Source organism: Vicugna pacos, chromosome 18, assembly GCF_048564905.1.
Source record: "Vicugna pacos chromosome 18, VicPac4, whole genome shotgun sequence".
Taxonomy (NCBI): Eukaryota; Metazoa; Chordata; class Mammalia; order Artiodactyla; family Camelidae; genus Vicugna; species Vicugna pacos.
The window spans coordinates 31,733,657-31,742,540 of NC_133004.1; positions in this window are offsets into that span (position 1 = coordinate 31,733,657).

Sequence of the window (8,884 nt, forward strand, 5' to 3'; positions counted from 1 at the left end):
AGGTAATGAGGTTTATTTCTTTATTTTTAGAGAAAGTACTGGGGATTGAACCCAGGACCTTCTACATGCTAAGCATGTGCTCTACCACTTGAGCTATAACCTCTCCCTACAGTTAATAGATATTTAAGAAATTTTTTTAGATTAAAAGATAATTTACTGAGAAAAAGAGACAAAAACAAACAAAACAAATTTTGTAGTATAATTTACTTACAGTGAGATTCACTGACTTGTGTACAGTTCTATGAGTTTTGACAAACACAGTTGAGAAGCCACCACCACAATCATGAATCAGAGTAATGCCTTCAATCCAAAAATATTCTCTCCTGTCCCTTTGCAGTGACCCTTCTTCCTACCCCTGGCCCCCGGCAACCACTGGTCTATTTTCTCTCCCTAGAGTTTGTCCTATAAACAGAGTCATCCAGTAGGTTGCATATTGAGTCTGGCTTCTTTCATAATGCATAATGCTGTGGAGATTTTCCCGTAATGTTTTGTGTATCAGAAGATTCTTTAGTTTTATGGTAGAATAGCATTCCACCATATGGCTGTACTGAGGTTCATTTATCCATGCGCCAGCTGGGGGACATCTGGGTTGTTGCAGTTGTGGGGCAATTACAAATATAGAGTTGCTGTAAACATTTGCACAGATTTTTGTGTAAACCTGAATTTTCATTTCTCTAGGATGAATAACTCAAAGTAGAAAACTGAGTCGTATAGTAAACATGTTTTACTTTATCAGAAACTGCCAAACTATTTTCCAAATGACTGTATCGTTTTGCATCCCCACCAGCAATGGATGAGAATTCCAGGTGTTTCCAATTTGGTATTGTGATAGAGTTACAATTTTTTAATATAAAATTTTATATTTTAAAAATTTGAGCCATTCTAATGTGTGTGTTGAGGTATCTCATTGTAATTTTAATTTGCAATTCCCTAATGACTAATGATGCTGAAACTCTTCATATGCTTATTTGCTCAATGTCGACATTTACTGGTAAAATAGCTGTGCGAGTTTTTTGCTCATTTTTAAAAACTGGGCTGTTTTTATTGAGTTTTTAGAGTTCTTTATGTATGATAGCTACAAGTCCTTAATTAGGTATGTGATTGGCAAGTATTTTCTCACAGTCTGTGGCTTGCCTCTATTTCCTTAGTAGTATCTTCTGAGGAGCAGAAGTGTTTTAATTATAATGAAGCACGATTCATCAGTTGTTTCCTTTTTGTCTTACGTTAACATTTTTAACCACTTTATTGAGCTATAAACCATTCAATTCAGCCTTTTGAAGTGTACAGTTTAAGCGCTTTAGTATATTCACAGATTTGTGCAATCTTCACCGCAGTCAATTTTAGAACATCTTCATTACCCCGAGCAGAAACCCTGTGCTCCTTAACCATCAGTCTCCTGCTCTCTCATTCCCATCTCCACCCCTGGGCAACCCTACTTTCTGTCTCTAGATTTGTCTGTTTTGGACAACCTACATATACTAAACAGAATCACACAACATATGATCCTTCACAGCCACTTCCTTCACTTGGTACAATATTTTCAAGGTTTGTCCATGTGGTAGCATGTATCAGTACTTCATTTCTTTTTATTCCCAAATAATATTCAGGTCTATGGATTGCCACATTTTAACTACCCAGTATCAGCTGAAGAACATTTGTGTTGTTTTCACCTTTTGGCAATTGTGAAGAACGCTGCCGTGTACAAGTTTTTATATAGACACATGTCTTCATTCTCCTGATTATATACCTAGGAGTGGAATTGCTGGATCCTAAACCGCCAGTTTTCCAAGGAGGCTGCACCATTTTACATCCCCACCAGCAAGTGTATGAGGGTTCCGATTTCTCTGCATCTTCGCAGACACTTGCTTCTGTCTGCCTTTTTGCTAGTAGCCATCCCAGTGGGTGTGAAGCAGTATCTCATTGTGGTTTTGATTTGCATCTCCCTGATGATGTTCAACATCTTTTCATGTGCTCTTGGCTACTTGTGTATCTTCTTTGGAGAACTGTCTTTTGCCCGTTTTTAAATTGGGTCATTTGTATCCTTCTTACTGAATTGTAATAGTTGTTTACTTATTCTAGATACATGTCTCTTATCAAATATGGGATATGCAATAATTTTCAGTTCTGTGGATCGTCTCTTCACTTTCTTAATGGTACCCTTTAAAGCATGAGAGCTTTTAAGTTTGATGATTTCAAATGTTCTTATTTCTTTTGTTGATTGTGCTTTTTTGTGTGTTATAGCTCAGAAACCGTTGCTTAATTCAAGGTCAGGAAGATTTACATCTGGGTATTCTTCTAAAAGTTCTATAGTTTAGTTCTTACATTTAGGTCCTAGATCCATTTTGAGTTAATTTTCATATATGATGTGAGCTAAGGCTCCCACTTCATTCTTTTGTATGAGACTATCCAGTTATGCTAGCACCATGTGCTACAAAGCCTGCTCTTTCCTCATTGAATGGTCTTGACACGCATTAACAGTTTATTATATTTGCTTTATTGCATATCTGTAAATATTTCCACTTCTCTATCCATCCACTGATCTATTGTATCTTTTGATGCATTTCAAAAAGTGAGTTGCAGACAGCAGAATACTTTCTCCTAATACTCATTGCACACATATCATTAACTATAGTTCAGTGTTTGTCCACATTTTTTTTTCTGTTTGATGTAACATTTATGTACAATGAAACACACACATTTTAAGTGTACCATTTGATGAGTTTTGACAAATGCATTCACCTGTACGATGCAAATTCCCTCTCAAGATATAGAACATCAACACCACCCCAGAAAGTTCCCTCCCTTGCATTTATTTTTATGTACTTATTTTTGACAAATGCATATGCCCATGTAACCACCACCCTAATCAAGATATAGAATGTTTCCATCTCCTAAGAAAGTTCTCTTTCACTTCTTTGCTTTTAACCTTGCCCCACCCCATCCGTACCCTAGACAGCCACTGATCTCATTTATACCACTGTAGATTAGTTTTGCCTGTTACAGAATTTCATGTAAATTAAATCACCCGATGTGGAGTATTTTGTGATCAGCTTATTTTGTCCCTGACCAACATTCGAAAAACAAAATAGAACAGAATAGAAAATATCAGAATAACAAAAGAAAAAATGCTCATGCACGTGTGTGTGTGTGTGTGTGTGTGTGTGTGATTGTATCGGGCCAAAATGGAAAATGCATTTCTTACTATGGGTTGTAATCAAAAAGATTTAAAAGCTACTGTTCTCTGGATCAGGCCCCTGGGTTTCTTTTCTACCTGTCTTGTCACTTTTCTGCTCCCTCAGCTTCCTTGATCGCATATCAGTTACCCCAGTGACTGGTCTCACCTTCATACCTTTACAGATTCTGTTCCTCCCCTTCAGTCACTCTCCCCACCTCGTCCCACTGATGCGCAAACTGGAGAACTCCTATTCACCCATCAGATGCAAGATGGTTGGCCCTTCCTCTAGAAGACATTTTCTGTTTGCATGCTTCCCTCTCAGAACTGATATTATGTTGTACCCTAATTACTTGGTTACTCTTTCCTCTAGCTGACCACCAGATCCGTGGGGACAGGGACCATATCTTAGTCACCTTTGCAGTCCCTAGCTCTGGGGATGTGATGACACATAACAGGCATCAATACATATTCATTGAATGAATGAATGAACCCCAGGGTTCTGGGTGACAGGGTTTTAAATAAACCAGCTACATTTTTCCCAAGCCCCCATTCCTGCGTATTTTTTGTCCTATATGTCTCTGATTTCTTGACCATCATGTTTTATAACCTCCCTCAATCACCCTGAGACCTTAGTCTTTTTACTTTCCTCCCTCCACGCCCAGTGCGACTGTTTCATCACTGTGACTTCCTCCCAGACATGCAGAGGCAAACAATTGTTATATGAGGATGATACTGTATTCTTATCTTTATGGCCTTTGTCCCAGAACTGCTCCTCCTGCCCCCATCTTGGCCAAGTGATATTAATTCTGTGACTGTGGCTATGGGAGCAGGTAAGTATGGTGTGAATGCACACGTACCTGGAGAGATGGTCACCCAAATGTCATCAGTGACTGCCTCTGAGATTTCAGATGATTTTCACTTAATTTTTTATACTTTTTCTGCATGGCTTCAGCTTGCTAGTTGAGAACAATGTTAATTACCTACTGCTGTGATAATACTGCCGGAGCTCTCAGTGGCCTGCAGCTCTAAGCGTTTACTGTCACACTCAGTGGTCGGCCACAGGGCTCTGCTGATCTTGGCTGGGCTCTTTCAGGCTGGCTGGTGTCTGATCTAGACTGACCTCAGCCAGGACCATTGAGGCATCTCTGCTCTGCATTATCTCTTACCCTTAGGGGTCGAGCCCAGCCCCGAGACGCCTGCATGATGAGGGCAGAAGTGCAAGTAAGCCCAATCTTGGAAGTGAATTTCAAGCTTCAGCCCCCATCACATCTGTTAACATCCTGTTGGCCAAAACAAGTCATGTGGCTGAGCTCAGCATCCAAGTGGGAGACACTTACAAGGTACAGGGCAAGAAGGGTGGGTACAGGGAGGCGTAAAGAGCCGGGACCATCGTGGCAATCTCCTACAAAATCTCCATCATTGCAATGTCCTATCTTTGTAATTAGAAAAAATAGTAAAGCTGGTTTCAAGCAAGATGGCTGCCAGAGCTTCAGTCCTACATCCTCCAGGAGGTACAGGTTAGAGACACCTATGAAGAGGGCAGGTGAGTATTTCAGCAACCCAGAAAAATCTCAGAGAGTCTCTTTGGCTCTGATGGGTCACATGTCCATCTCTGACCAAATCACTAAGGCTAAGGGACCACAGTGTTCTGATTGGCCACTCCTCAGTGACCACTTCTACCTGATTTACATGTAATGAGAGCTGGGGAGAATGGTTCATTAGAGGAATATCAGGGATGCTACAGGAGGTGGCTGAGTCCGATTAGATTGTCACAAAAGTCCCTGAGACTGGGGGGCTGGCTGGAGTGCAATTCATGTACAGGTGAGGTGATCGCAGAGGGCGCTGCGAGTGAGAGGAGGGGCAGGAAGCCACTGCAGGAGCATTCATGAGCAGATTAATGCTGGGGGTGGGGCACTCAGTCTCTCTGGGACCTCTGGGAGACTGTGCGGAACCTGCTTCAGGGCTGTTCCCCCACCAGCCACATACCCTGAGAAGTGAGGGAACTGGGGTATTTATCCAACAATTCCAGTCATCACTGGCTGAGACCTGCCCCTGTGGATGTTAACTCTCTGTCACATCTGCCTGCCTTCCGCACGGGTCAGATTGACTCCTGTGTCCAGAGAACGTCCTGGGGCAGAGTCACAGGTGCTTGCAGTGAGAAGATGGGACTGGTAAGTGAGAGGATATGCGTGTGGCATCGACGTTGTCTACTACAGTGGGAAGAACAAGTCACGGTGCTAACCAGTTGTCAGGACATGGGCTCATTTTGGTCTGGGTCCTGCCCTCAAGGCAAGGAAGCCCATAGATACAGCCTCCAAATAGATCCCAGAGAAGAAGTATAGCAGAGTGGTTAAGGGCACAGGCTGTGGAGTAAGGGGCATATGGGGTGTGGTCAGTATTTACCACTTGCTTGCTGCAAGTTACTTAACCTCTCTGAGCCTCAATTTCCTCATCTAGAAGATGGGACTCTACGGGGGTTTTTGAAGATTAAATGAGGCAATTGATAATATGGCACTGGGCACTTGTTTTCCAAGAAAAACAAATGAGTCCATTCTAGAGAAATGACATTTCCCAAGAGGTACGTCCTAGTGTCCCAAAGAAGAAGAGGGAAGACCTAACAAGGGGTAAGCTGAGTTAAAGACCGAAGACCTGGGAGGCACTAAAGGACCAGCAAAGGATGCCACCAAGAACAAATAGCACTGATTGTGCAGAGGCTGCAAGAGACCTAATGGAAAAGTCTGCAAACAGGAGGCCACTCCATTTAGGAAATGCACTCCAGGAAGGTGGGGAGCCCACTGCCTGGTGGGAGGGTCTTCTGAGAGCCCTGTGATCAAATTACCTTCTAAAGACCGGAAACCTGCTTCCTTCAAACCCAGTAGTTATAAACCAGTGGCCACCCCATCTCCCACCCCAGAGGGCATTTGGCAAAGCCTGGAAACATTCTGTTTGCTACGGTGGGGGGTGGGGGTGGGGATTGCTTCTAGAATCTAGTGGGTAGAGGTCGAGGATGCTGCTAATCACCCCACAATGCACAGGACGGTCCCTATAATGACAAAGAATTCTCCAGCTCAAAACGTCAGTAGCGCCAAGGTTGAGAAACTCTTTCAGAAAGTGGGGAGCTACAGGGTGATTCTCAACCAAAAGAGAGAGATTCAACGTTGGGAATTCTGACAGCTGAGTCAGTGGTGGCCTGGAGACAGTGTAATTCAGGACTTTTTTTCCTGTTCTCCTGGGAAATCTGTGAGGTAAGCAGGCAGGAGTCTACTGATCCTCAGCCAGAAGCACTAAGCTCTGGCTTCATTCCTCCCAGATGGCAAATCGTGCAAAGCACAGTGAGTCCGTAACACCTACGAGGTTCTTGAGAGAAGTTTCTCTCTCCTGAGAAAGTGTGCTCACTCAGCACTTACTGGCTATGTGCTCTTGAGCAAGTGTCTTACTTTCTCTGTGCCTTTTCCTCATCTGTGAAATGGGCCTAAGAGTAGTACTTAATTCCTAGAGTTTTCGTAAGGATTGATTAATATATGGAATGGGCCTATAACAGGGTCTGGCACATAGGGCCACACTGCTACGTAAGTGTCAGCTCTTATCATCCTCTCATCCACCGCCACCACCACCACCATCCTTATCATCATCATCATCATCCCTACCATCATTTTCGTCATCATTGACTTTATCATCCCCACCACTATTATCGTCATCGACTTCAGCATCCCCACCGCTATCATCAACATCATTGATGTCAGCATCCCCACTGCTATCATCAGCATCACCACCATCACCATTAACATCATCATCCCCATCACCACCATTATCATCTCCACCAGAACCATCATATCATCATCATCACCATCATCTTCATCATTTCTTTTAGGGAAAGCCTGTTTATTGAACCTGTCTCCCCCCCTTACACAATTATCATCACCACCAGAACCATCACATCATCATCATCATCATAATCATCATCATTTCTTTTAGGGAAAGCCTGTTTACTGAACCTGTCTTACCTGAGGTTTGATTGGATGTCATTCTGCCCCAAGGGTGGCAGCAAAAGGGATCGACCCTCAGCCCCTTTGACACAGTCTCTTGGCTGCGTCCACAGACATTTGTGTAGGGTTGTTACCAATCCCTCTGTCTCCACCCATCAAAACCAAGTGAGTCAAGCCAGCCTGAAGGTCCCAGATGGCTCCAACTCTTGGAATGAGTCCACTGAATCTCTTCTGTTAAACTGCAAAATGACAAAAAGCCAAGTCACAGATGTCCAAACAGAGGTCAAAATTTCTGCTGTGGAGAAAGAGAGTCTGGAGGTTGGTTGCAGCTGATATGACGCAGCTGTTCAAAGACATCAGGGCTCCCATTGTCTGGAAAAGCCTTCTCACCTTACAGGAATCCCAGATAACTGGCTGTGGCTGGAGTTGCTTTCGTAGTTCTTAGACGTCAGGGCTCCCACACTGCGGTTGTCTTGGCCTTCGTTAATGCGAGGTGGTCTGTGTTCACAGCAGGAAGGCCTGTTCTATCAGGCATACATTGCCCTGAAGCACCCCCCTCCCCAGTACAGACTTCTATTTGTGCTTCATTGGCAGAACCCCTAGGACAAAGGGGGCTAGGAAAGCTGGAGTAGGATTGTCATGATTGGCTGAAACAAATCATGCCCCATTGCCTCAGGAAGGGTATGCTGTCGCCCCGATGAAGTCTGGGTTGTTTTGGTGAGGAAGAACCCGGGAGGTGAGTCTTGTGGGTCTGCAGCAGGTCAAGGAACTATGGCTGCAAAACAAACTATCCCCAAATTTAGTGACGTTTATTTCGCTCATGCCTCTGCAATCTGGCAGGGCTCCGTGGGTGTAGTTTGTCTCTATGCTACTTGGTATCAAGTTAAAACAATAGCAACATTTATTTTACTTGTTATTTTGCAATTTGGTCAGGGTTCAGACCAGGGTCAGTGACCCCGCTTGGTGTCAGCTGGGATAGCTGTGGAGTAGGGAGCTGGAAACATCTGAAGGCTTACTCACTCACATCTAGGCATGGGCTGGGAAGTCCCAAACAGCTGGGGCTCCTCAGGCCTTTCTCTTTATTTCTCTGTGGTCTCTCCATGTGCTCTCACCAGCATAGTGGCTTCAGGGTAGCTGGACTTCTCACATGTCAGCTCAAGGAATCCCAAAGTGTGAGCTGAGAAAGAGAGAGAGACAGGCAGACAGAAAAAGAGAGGCAGAAAGGAAGAAAAAGAAAGAAGGAAGAGAGTGAGGAAAGAAAGAAAAGAAAGGAAAGAAAAGAAAAAAGAAAGAAAGGAAGGAAGGAAGGAAGAAAGAAAGAAAAAGAAAGAAAGAAAGAAAGAAAGAAAGAAAGAAAGAAAGAAAGAAAGAAAGAAAGAAAGAAAGAAAGAAAGAAAGAAAGAAAAAGGAAGGAAGGAAGGAAGAGAGTAAGAAAGGAGGGAGGGAGGAAGGGAAGAAGGAAGGGAGGGAAGGAAGGAATGAAAGAAGGAAGATTCTATATACAGACCTTCTACCTTTCACATACACACAAACACACACAAACCTGAAATGGATCACAAACCTAAATATACAGTGTAAAACTTCTAGAAGGTGACATATGAGAAAATCTAGAATCTAGGTTTGGCGATGAGTGTTTAGATATAATACCAAAAGCATGATCTAGGAAAGAAAAATGATAACTTGGACTTCACTAAAAGCAAAAACTTTCACTTCACAAAAAACA